The sequence below is a fragment of the Manis pentadactyla genome, chromosome 15 (genome assembly GCF_030020395.1).
Source record: "Manis pentadactyla isolate mManPen7 chromosome 15, mManPen7.hap1, whole genome shotgun sequence".
Taxonomy (NCBI): Eukaryota; Metazoa; Chordata; class Mammalia; order Pholidota; family Manidae; genus Manis; species Manis pentadactyla.
Window position 1 is genome coordinate 45,111,843 of NC_080033.1, and position 12,096 is coordinate 45,123,938.

Here is a 12,096-nt window from a genome sequence, read left to right on the forward strand (position 1 = left end):
TCCTCTGTGTCTTTTGATTGGTGCATTCAGTCCATTTACATTTAAAGTAATTATTGATAGGTATGTATGTATTGCCATTCTATTAATTATTTTCTAGTTATTTTTGTAGTTCCTCTCTGTTCCTTTCTTCATCTCTTATACTCTTCTCTTGTTATTTGATGGTTTTCTTTAGCATTGTGATTGGATTTCTTTCTTAATTTTTTGTGTATCTATTATAGGCTTTAGGTTTGTGGTTACCATAAGGTTCATAGATAGCTTCCTAACTGTATAATAGTCTATATTAAGTTGATGATTGCTCTATTTCAAACACAATCTAAAAGTACTTCTTTTTTCTTATTTTTCCTCCACATTTTATGTGTTAGATGTCATAATCTGCATTTTTGTGTATCCCTTGACTGATTTTGTGTATAGTTGGTTTTACCACTTTTGTTTTGTTTTAATTTCATACTTGCTTGGTAAGTAATTGGTCTGCTACCTTTACTGTGGGTTTATTTCCACTGCTGAAAACTATTTAGGCTTCAGATCATTTCCATCTATAGAAGTCTCTTTAACATATTCTGGAATGCTGGTTTAGTAGTTATAAATTCCTTCAGCCTTCATTTATCTGTAAAATGTTTAATCTCTCCTTAAAATTTGAATGATAATCTTGTTGGGCAGAAGATTCTGAGTTGAAAGTCCTTCTGTTTCAATACATTAAATATTTCATGCCACATCCTTCTGGCCTATAAAATTACTACTGAGAAGTCTGCTGATAGCCTGATGGGGATTTCCTTATAAGTACTCTGTTTTCTCTTTCCTGCTGCTTTCAGTACCCTCTTCTTATCCTTAATCTTTGTCATTTCAATTATTGTATGTCTTGGTGTTGTCTTGCTGGGGTTCCTTTTATCAGGGGCTCTCTGAGCCTCCATGACCTGGGTGTCTATCTCCTTCCCCAGTTTGGGGAAGTTTTCAGCAGTTATTTCCTCAAAGAGACTTTCTATCCCTTTGTCTCTCTCTTCTTCTTCTGGGACCCCTATTATGTGAATATTGTTTTGTTTGGATTTGTAACACAGCTCTCTTATCATTCTTTCATTTGTAGAGATTCCTTTTTCTCTTTGTTCCTCAGCCTCATTGTTTTCCTGTTCTCTAATTCCCATCTCATTGATTGTTTGCCCTACTTGCAGCAATCTATTATTCATTCCCTCCATTGTATATTTCATTTCAGTTACTGTATTTTTCAGTAATGAGAGTCTCTTTTTTAATGTCTCTATCTCTTTTTTGAAGTCCTCCCTGAGGACTTTCCCACAGATCAGGGAGCATATTTATGACTTACTTTGAAATCTTTATTAGGAAGATTGGTGATCTTTTCACTTAGCCCTCTTTCTCATGTCTTATCCTGTAGTTTTGTTTAGAACATATTTCTGCCTCCTTATTTTGTCAGGGTTTCTGTGTTTCTTCCTTTGTATTAGATGGATCTGCTATGCTTCCTGATCTAGAGAGTACTGGCTTTATGAAGAAGGCATCCTGTAGTGTCCAGAAGCTCAATACTTTTTATTCTCCAGTGCCTGGTTCTCCTTTGCTGTGATGCCCCAGTTTCTCTTGGTGGACTATGGGCAGGGCTGCCTTTTTGTTGTCTGCTGACAGTGGTCTTTCAGTCTGCCACAGAGGGCAGTTTGTCTCAGCTAGCCCCTTGTGAACAGAATAGCAGTGCTTCTGCTGGGATCATTGTGGGTGGACCGCTCTCTGCCTGCCCTACAGTGGTTGCTGCACTGCTGGGCTAACAGGGTACATGGGGCAGTTGCACAGCTCTAGGGCAAGTGCAAAGTGACATGGTGTGTAGCAGGGGTAGGAGGCAGACAGGTACAGCAGCAAGATGCAGTGGGGCCAGAGGAGTGTGCATGCATGATGTCACATGGTGGTGGAAGGTCAGATGGCACTAGGCTGGGCCCCTGTTAGGAGGAAACACAGAGCTGACTCCTGCAGGCGTCTCCCTAATTGGACTGAGATAGGGCTGAGAAAGCTGGGAAAGCATCCCTCTGTCAGACATCAAAGCATGATGTACCTCGACCAACCTGGTGGATGGGTGTGTAGGAAAGTACCTTAGGGCTGAGCCACTAGTAAGGGGGATGGAGCATATGGGGCTCCTGCAAGTGCCCAAACTGTTGGGTTGACAGAGGGCTGGGGAAGTGTCATACACCCTTTCTCCTGTGGTGTGAGCTCTGTCCAACTCTCACTTCTTTGGCACCCTTCCTGCTGCTGGCAAATCTTTCAAACTTCCCCTCTGTTTTGGGTCTCAGTGGGACCAGTGGAATGTGCCTGTCCTCCATAAGCAGCTGGAGTCTTAGCCTCACAGAGCGCTCCAGTTCTCCTGGTGTCCAGCCCCTCTAATCACCAGAACCCAATACAACGTGGATTCATGTTCCCAGAGCTGGTCTCCAGGGCCAGGTGTGCAGAGTTCCTGAGCAGTTATCCCCTCCCTGCTCCATTCCCTTCCCTCCTGCCTGTGTGCTGGGATGGAGAAGGGGCTGGGAGTTCCAGCTGATTGTGGCTCTGCCACTTTATCCTTCTCTGTGTGGTCTTCTCTTCTTCCCCAGGTATAGCTGATCTATTCTACAGTCTTCAGGTCACTTTCAGGGTTAGTTGTATTTACTGTGGTTGCTTCTTTAGTGTGTGTGTGTTTCTGCCTTGCCTTCCTACTCCACCATCTTTCATCCCATCTCCCTTTTATTGATTTCTATTCTAATTCTTATTATTTATTTTCTTCTGCTTATTTTGTACTTCACTTGTTCTTCCTTTTCTAGTTTCCTAGGGTGGGAGCTCAGATTACTGATTTTAGATATTTTTTCTTTCCTAATATATGCATTCAGTGCTGTAAATTTCCCTTTAAGCACTGCTTTTGCCACATCCCATGAATTTTGATAATTTGTGTTTTCATTTTCATTTAGTTAAAAATATTTTAAAATTTATTTTGAGATTTCTTCTTTGACCCATGTGTTTTTAGAAGTATGTTGTTTAATCTGTATGTGTTTTGTTATTTTCCAGTTTTTAATTTCCAGTTTAATTCCATTTTGGTCTGAGAATAGGCATTGTACAATTTCTACTCTTTTAAATTTGTTAAGACATGTTCTGCATTCCACAATATGGTCTATCTTGCTGAATGTTCAATGTGAGCTTGAGAAGAATGTGCAATCTGTTGTCGCTGGGTGAGATAATCTGTAATCTATAGATATCAATTATATCCAGTTGACTGATGGTATTGAGTCTGTCCATTTGGGTCATTTATTTTTGCATCTCTCCATTTCTGATAAAGAGGTGGTTGATTTCTCCAACTATGATAGTAGATTTACTTATTTCTCCTTGTAGTTTTATCAGTTTTTACCTTACATAATGCTCTGTTGTTAGGTATGCACACATCAAGGATTATTATGTCTTCTCGGAGAACTGAACTCCTTACCATTATATAATGCCCTTCTTTATCCTTGACAACTTTCCTTACTTTGAAGTCTGCTGTCTGAATTTAATATAGCTACTCCTGCTTCCTTTTGGTTACTTTAGCATGGAGTATTTTTCTCCATCCATTTACTTTAATCTTATATGTATCTTTATATTAAAAGCGAGTTTCTTATAAACAATATATCATTGGATCTTGTTTTTGGATCCACTCTGACAACCTCTGTCTTTTAATTGGTCCATTTAGACCATTGATGTTCAAAGTCATGTTCATTTGGTATTGCTTTCTATTTGTTACCCTTGTTCTTTGTTCCTATTTTTGTCTAACACATTTTTTTACCTTTTATGATTTTAATTGATTCTTTTTTATGATGCCACTTTCTTTCTTAGCATATCAATTATACTTGTTTTTTAGCTTTTTTTTCACAGTTGTCCTTCAATTTGCAAAAGACATTTACAACAAACCAAAATCCACTTTCAAACACTGTACCATTTCACAGGTACTGTGAGTAACATATAGTAATGAAATAATTCCTCCCTCCTGTCTCTTATATCATTGCAATCATTCATTTCACTTATATATAAGCATATATATTATATATAAGCTTAAATAATCAAATACTTTATTTCTATTTTTTAACAAACTATTATCTGTTAGTTCAATGAAGATATGAAAAGTTAAATTTTCATTTTAACTTCACTTATTCCTTCTGCAGTATTCTTCCTTTCTCTATGTAGATCTGAGTTTTTGACCTATATTATTTTCATTCTTTCTACAACAGCTTCTTTTAATGTATCTTGCAGGGCAGGTCTACTGAGAACAAATTCCCTCAATTTCTGTTTGTCTGAGAAAATCTTTATTTCTCCTTCACTTTTGAAGGATAATTTCAGAGGGTTTAGAGTTCTAAGCTGGTGTTTTTTTCTCTCAGCACTTTAAATATTTCACTCTACTCCCTTGCTTGCATGGTTTCTGGGAGAAGTTTGACATAGTTCCTATGTTTGTTTCTCTGTAAGTAAAGTGTTTTTTTCCCCTCTGAATTCTTTCAGGACTTTAAAAAAATCTTTGATATCCTAAAGTTTGAAAATTATATGCCTAGGTATAGGTTTTTTTGTGTTTTTTGTTTGTTTCATTAATCTGCTTGGTGTTTTCTGACCTGCTGTAGTTTGGGGTCTGACATTAATTTGGGGAAATTCCCAGTTTTTATTGTTTCAAATATTTCTTCTGTTCCTTTCTCTCTTTCTTTTCCTTCTGGTATTTCTATCACATGTGTGTTACACCTTTGTAGTTGTTCCACAGTCCTTGGATAGTCTGTTGTATTTTTTCAGTCTTTGTTCTCTTTGCTTTTCAGTTTTCAAAGTTTCTATTGAGATATCCTCAAGCGCAGAGATCCTTCCCCCAGATGTGTCAGGTTATAAATAGACCATTAGCATTGTGGTGCTAAGTTGTGGGGCAAGGGAAAATGTTCTGTAGTCCTAGGTCTCAGTCTTTTAGTCGACCTGTTCCTCTGGACTGTGAACTTCATGTGTTTCTCAGTTTTTTTCTTTTCTGTTATGTGGGACAGGATGGCTAGAGTGAGCTGGAGTTGTTTTTTTTCCCTTTTCCCACAAGTAAGGCTAGAGATGACTGAATATTTCTCTTACCCTAGATCATTTAGATTCTGACAAAACTCCAGTGGGTTTGGTTCTGATTAGTTTCTACTGAGGGCAGCCCTTGTTCAGAAGAACAGAGAGCTCTGGTATATTACAAAATGCTTCTTTTTCCCCTTCCCACTGCTGGGAGTGTGGGAGAATTTAGTATTTACTGTGAGACCTGGTCAAGTTCCTGAGTAAAACTCACAGAAGTGTGGAAGCCCCCTATGCCTGGGTCCTCCTGCTAGAGTTTTTAACTCTCAAACTTGTCCTCACTGAGCCTCCAGCAATTCATCAATTACAAATCAGGTATTTTAAACACTGGCAGGAACTGAATTCAGGCACACATTCCTTTTTCTGCTCACGAGTCTGCTCCTATAATCAGTGACTCCTTGCATTCATCTGTCCATCTCTCCAATCTTAGGGACAGTAGTTTTCCCCTCTCTTAAGGGCTAAAGTGTAATTGTTAATTTTTCAGTCTGTTCAGCTATTTGCTTGTTAGGATGGAATAGCAATTTCCAAATGCCTTAAATGTGAACTGGAAACTGTAGGTCTCCATGTTATGATTTTGAGATCTGTGTTGCTGTATGCATACGCAGGTCATGGCTTCATTCTGAAGTATTGGATCCCATCACATATATTCATCACTGTTGTTATCCAGACCCCTTGTGAGGGTCACCTATATTGCCTTTAACTTCCTGTTATCATGGTGCTACAAATAGGCATGCTTGTGTATCTCCATGTGTGGTCTTTGTGCATGTTTCCTGAGGTAAATATGAAGGAGTGGGATTTCTGGGTCAGAGAATATAATCTTAATCCCAATTCAGTACTGCCAAATTGTCCACTAGAAAGACAATATCATTTAACACTTGCCAAGGGTATTTTTCATAGCCAGTACTTGGTATCATATGGCTTTCTAATTTTTGCAGCCTTGTTGGGTGCAAAGTGGTATCCTATTGGTACTCTACTGTGTGTATTTAATTGCATTATAACTAAGGTTAAGCATCTCTTCATATACTTATTCTGTTCATATACATATACCCTTCTGTTGGGTAACTGTACATCTTGGTTTGCTTGGGACAATTGAGGTTTTTGCTTTTTTTCCTGGCATAGTTGTTCAGAGTGCCCTTTTCATTCCTAAAGTATCCCGGTTTGGTTGATAGATGATATAAGCACCACCACCTGCCACCCCTTCTGTGGTTTTTCTATTCATATTCTTTACTCTTTGTATTGGATCTCCTGTCTCTTTCTTTTTTAGTGTGTGGGACTTCATATTTTTCTATAGATATCAACCTCTTTGTTTAGGTGATGAAAAATCTTCCAATTTACTACCTATCAACTTTGTCTCTGGAGTCTTTAATTAAAAAGAAGTTCACTGATGTAATCAGATTCATAAATTTTTGCACATGTTTTATGATTTTGGCATCTAATTCAAGAAATCCTTTTCCACCCCAGTGTCACAAAGATATTCCCTACATTTTCTTCACATTTAGGTCCTTAACATATTTGGGACTTACCTTTATGTATGATACGACATAGGGATCGAACTGTTTTTCTGCATATAGTCAGTTTTCTAAGCAACATTTACTAAACATCCTATCTTTTCTTTGCTAGTTTATAATGCTTCCCTAATTTATACCAGCTTTTTCAGAAGTCTCTATTCTGTTCCATTTATCTCTCTCTGTTTCTATGTCACTACCAGCACCCTTTATTAAAAAATATTTTGATTTGTAGTTTATCTTAATATCTGTTAGAAATTTACCCCTGCTTTGCTCTCAAAATTGATTTTGCTATTCATGCATTATTATTCTTCCATATAAATTTTACAGTCAAGTCTTCAAGTCCCTCAGAATTTTCTGCTAGAATTTTTTATTGGAATTGCATTGAATTTATATATTAATTTAGTGAGATTTGATATTTTTACACTGTTGTTTCATCTAATAACATGGCACATCTCTTTACTTTCTCTTATCTTTTTTGATAACCTTTAATTATTTTGATTTTTTGAATACATAAAAATTATATACATTCTTTGTAAGGTTAATTTAGAGATATTTATAGTTTTGTTGCTATTTTGGCCAATCTCTTATTTTCTAGGTTTTCAGTTGGCTATCACCAGTATGAATTATTTTTCTTGTAGTACAAGCATTAAGACCATCTGTCACACTCTCTCATCCTTCCCCCTTTGTGACCAACATGTTTACAAGCATAAGGAGACAGGGCTCAGAGTGTAGTCTGAACAAAGCTGACACAAAACTGCCAGCTTGTAAGGATCCCCTCAAATGTAGACTTTTAATGAAAGTTTCTAACCAACTGAGCTCTATGACTATGGATGTTAAATCTAAATCCATCATAAAAATACAGAGTTCCAGAGCTGGAATCGCCCTAAGACTCATCTAGTTCACCGGCTGGATGGTTTTGTCCTCTCCATGGCATATTGACTTGGTGACTGGCCAAGTGGTGATTGAATGCCTCAAAAACAGGAAATTTGCTACTTTGTGGCATAGCCCAATCCACATCTGCCCGCTTCCTTGGTACTTTTTCTTTATGTTTGACCAATAGGGTTTTCTCCGTCACCTCTATTTATTATGCCTCCACTGTACCTTGTGTATAAATTTGCATAGTACTTATATATTTTATATTGTAGTAATGTATTCATGTATCTATTGGGTCTACAGGGTTGTGAGTGCCTTTGGGGAAGTGGCCATAACTTAGTGAGGTTTTTTCTTTTTTTGTATTCTCACTTGTACCCAGCAAATGCGTGGTACCTAGTGGCAAAAGATGTTGAATAAAGGAGGCTATCATTAAAGAAAACCTCTAATTTACCTCTTCTGATTCTCTTGGTGCCCTGATGCCCTAGACTCTCAGCTGCCTAACTACCTCAGCAACCCGTGTCGACCCTTATCTCAGAAGCCACTCAGTTACACCACTACTGCCAGTGACTCAGCTGGGGTCCATGTGGTTTCATTCTCTGGGATCCAGTAGGCCACCCACCCCTTCCCCGCTGGCTGTTACTGTGCAACCTGTCCACCCAATTATGCATCTAGAATTTTTGGTTATTCCTGTTACTTCCAGACTTAGGTGAGATGCCACACCATGGTGTGTGATATCCGACTTCCTAAACAGCTGCTGAGGGGCCAGATGATGCAACCAGGAAATTCAGGAGAGTTTACTCCCTGTGGGGGCAAAGTTGTCCAATGGAAAACAGGCAACAGGAGGGTAAATATCCTTTCCTTTTTTCCACAGACTCTTCCAAGGCACAGTTTTGCCATCATCTCTTTGTGGGGACAAACTGTGTGACCAACCAAATGCACCTAACACATGTCCCTCTGTGCCTCTTTATGGCTCGAAGTATCGCTCTGTTTTTTAACCCCATCATGTGTCAGTCTTTCCCTGCCTCACTTCCTTTAACCTCACTTCTCACTGACTTGGTATTATACCTATCAAATAGAGTCTCAGAACTTAATCTTTACCTCAGGCTCTCTGTCTCCTAGGAAACCTGAGATAAGACAAGGGTCTATAGAATCCAGTCCTCCAAACTCAAGCAGCCCTTTAAAAATTTTGCTTTGGCTATCATTGTACCTCCACCCCCAAAGTACTGTTATTTTTCCTAGTTCCTTCTGTTCTTTCAAAGTATCAATCTGTTTGTCATCTTGCACCCTCTTCTCCTAACTGGCTTTAGTTTGTCAACGTCATTCTGAAATGTTGTGCTGAGAATAGAATGCAACACACAATATATAGTTTTGCTCTTAAAAGAAGCATAACCTGAAATCATTTTTTCCCTTGCTTTAGAAAGAAAAAGAAATACAAGTAAACTGAAGTGATGCCAGATTGAATTAGATATATTGAGACCTTTTTTATTATCATCATTATGATTAGGGCTTAAGGGGGAAGAAATTGGAATATGGGGAAAGGTCATAGATCTCCTGGAAAGCTTGTGAATAGTACATTCCTATTTACAAAATATTTTCACCTTCCTTATCTCATTGATCTAATAGCTACTGGGTAGCGTAAACATTATCAGAACCCCCAATTTACTCATAAGACAATTGGTTCAGTGATATTAAGCGACTTCAGTATCTCATTGCTAGTAAGTGATGTGGTAGATTTGAACCTGTCTTTTACTGTGATATCAAATTTATCTAAATACATTTCAAAACATGTAACAACAGTTACAGGGAGTGGACCTATTAATTTTAGGTTTTTACTCTATCACCAAACTAAGTTTGGACTCAGAAGAAACAAGGTGGTCTGACCGACATGGTGTTCCGGCGTGCAACATGGAAATGAAAGGGGTAAATGACATCAGCAGAGTGTTATTGCCCCAAGATGCTACACTCAGGGTACTAAATCTCATTCCCACCAGCTGCCCCATAGGTGGGAGAAATTAGTAAATAACACTTGACTTCATGACCCAGGCAGGGTAACTGGAACAAAAGACAATCAAAGCAAGACATTTTCATTGTACTTAATATCCAACCAGAGAAGCTGGGAGCTCTGTAACTGAGAAAGCCAAGATACTTTATGAGACCAGGTTCACCCACAGATGGTGAAAGAACAGTACAGCAGAATAATAATCATTGTCATAAAGCATCGCTGAGACTACAAGTGCTACAGGAGCTGTGAAACCTGAATGCCATAGCAATCAAAGAATCAAGTTATGCCCTCTGAACTCAGCGGTAGCCCTCTCATGGTTCCTGCTGTGGGAAGAACCTTCAGGCGCCCATTTATCTCAGACTTTTCTAGCAAAGAATTATCTTGCCTAGGATCGAAGATGGAAGATAGATAGCCATGTCTTGTAACCCAGAGAAGAAATGTTAGGAATTGATAGCCCAACATGGCTCAATCAATACCGTCAAGGAATGCCCAGTGATGGGTTCTCTTCTGGTTATTTCTCAGAGTCAAACCTCTCCCAGTGGAGACGCAATTAAAACATCTTCAGTCTTTTCTCTCTATTGTAACTGCTGCTGCTTTAGTTCTTGCTGTTGTCATCTTGTGAATGAATAATAACCATAATCCAAACCAGTTTCTCTTTCACTTTCTTCCTTCCAACCACTCTTTACATAGCTGACAAAATTATATTTTTAAGACATATCTTAATATGGAAGATTGCATTAATATTAATATCTCCAACTTCTCACTCCTTCCTGCACCTAAATCTTTTGCCTCGGACTTTGCAGTTCCTCCCACCCCTTGATTCCTTGGGTTTGACCATGTGGCTTGCTTCAGCCAATAGAATGAGGTAAAAGAGATGATGTGCTAGTTCCCAGTCTAGGCTTTACAAGGCCTGGGGCATTTCCCCTTGCTTATGTGCTGCTGCCGTTACTGTGAGAGGGATGTTCCCTGGCTAGTCCACTGGGTCCAGGAAAAAGATGACAGACACATGGAGCAGAACTTCCCTAACTGAAGTACCTGAACTAAGCCTGGCCTAGAACAAGAGTTCCAGCCAAACTGCAGATATATGAATGAACACATCCAAGATCAGATCAGCAAATAAAGCCTAGGGCAGATTCAAGTAGGTTAAATTATTTTTGTTTTAAGCTACTGAGATTGGGGATGGTTTGTTATTCAGCAATAGCTAGCTGAAACATTTACATCTCATTGCCTTACTTCAAAAATATTCTAGGATTCCCTGTTGTATTCAGAGTAAAGTAAAAACTCCTCAACATGGCATTGCATACTCAATTACTTTCCATCTTCATCTACCACAGCGTCTACCCCTTCTCCTCACCCTGTATTTTCCATTTATCAAATCTGTCAAGCACTTACCCACCTCAGTGCCCATTCTAGCTTCAAATCCCTGAATCATTCTTTTCTCTACCTGATGAAAGCTTGATCATTCTTTAAGCCTAGCTCAATTTTCATTGTAAAAAAATATATATTTGTCAACCATATTAAGTGCCCCATTTCTACCCCCACACAATAATGAATCCCTCCTGTCTTTATACTTCCACATCACTTGATTCCTACTTTTGGTATAGTCTTCAAAAACTGTATTAGAGTAGAGTTGTTTGTTGTAGCAGACTGGTTAGTTGCCCACCCAAATCTGTGTTCCCTCAATCTTCTTTAATGGTACAAACCCTAATTTTTTTCAGGGTGGCAATGTTCCCAACCATCCCTCCACATTTTTCAGGGTCATCCAAAGGCATGGCTTCCACAAGGGCCCAGGAACTAAATCCTAACCATTTTTATGTCTTTAACACTGAGCAGAGTGGTGGACACAGTAGATACTGTAAAATAAATGTTGAATTGAGTTGGAATAGTCATATAGCTTGAGAATTAAAGATTTGGGGGTTCTAGGTCGGCATTTTATTTTTTTGGTGGAGATGGTAGAACACCTCCCCACCTGTCTGCCCCCAACCTCACATCTTTTTTTTCTCTGCCTCAGAAACCATATCCTCATTGCACCCTAGAGAGAATCAAAAAGGGTAGACATTGCTAACAAATGAGTCAGATAAGAACTCTGAAGTTCAGGCTAACAGGCTGTTCCATATATTCATAAGTCTGAGACCTCATTAGATCTAGAATGGAGCCAAGAAGGTTAGAGGGACTACTCTTACTTCTCCTACTCCTGTTGCCAACTGAAGCGTTTCCAAACAAACTTTGCCAACTTTAGGAAAATGTCTGAATTATCCAGCAGGATGCAGCCTCTCCTCTCTCACCAAGGGACTGATGGGGACAGGAAGGGTGATCTCGGGCTGACCGTGGAGTTGTGTTTTCTGCCACCTTCCTAATCTTGAGGACATTATTCTGAACCAAAGATGATTTTAAAAGTTGCAATACATGAGTATCCCCTTGTTCTGCATCATTTCTAATTTTGCCTTTTCCTTTGATGTTTTCTCTCTTTTACATATGATCAGGTTTCTCTTAAAACAAAACAACCCCCCACTCCTTTTTTGACCTACACCAGCCCTTTTTATTTTTCTCCTCTTCTCTCTTACTATACCTCCAATTATTACCCATCCATTTTCTTCTCAACTTGCTAAAACCTGGCTTCAGTCCCATTACACTACTGTAATTGCTCCGGGTGAGGTTTCC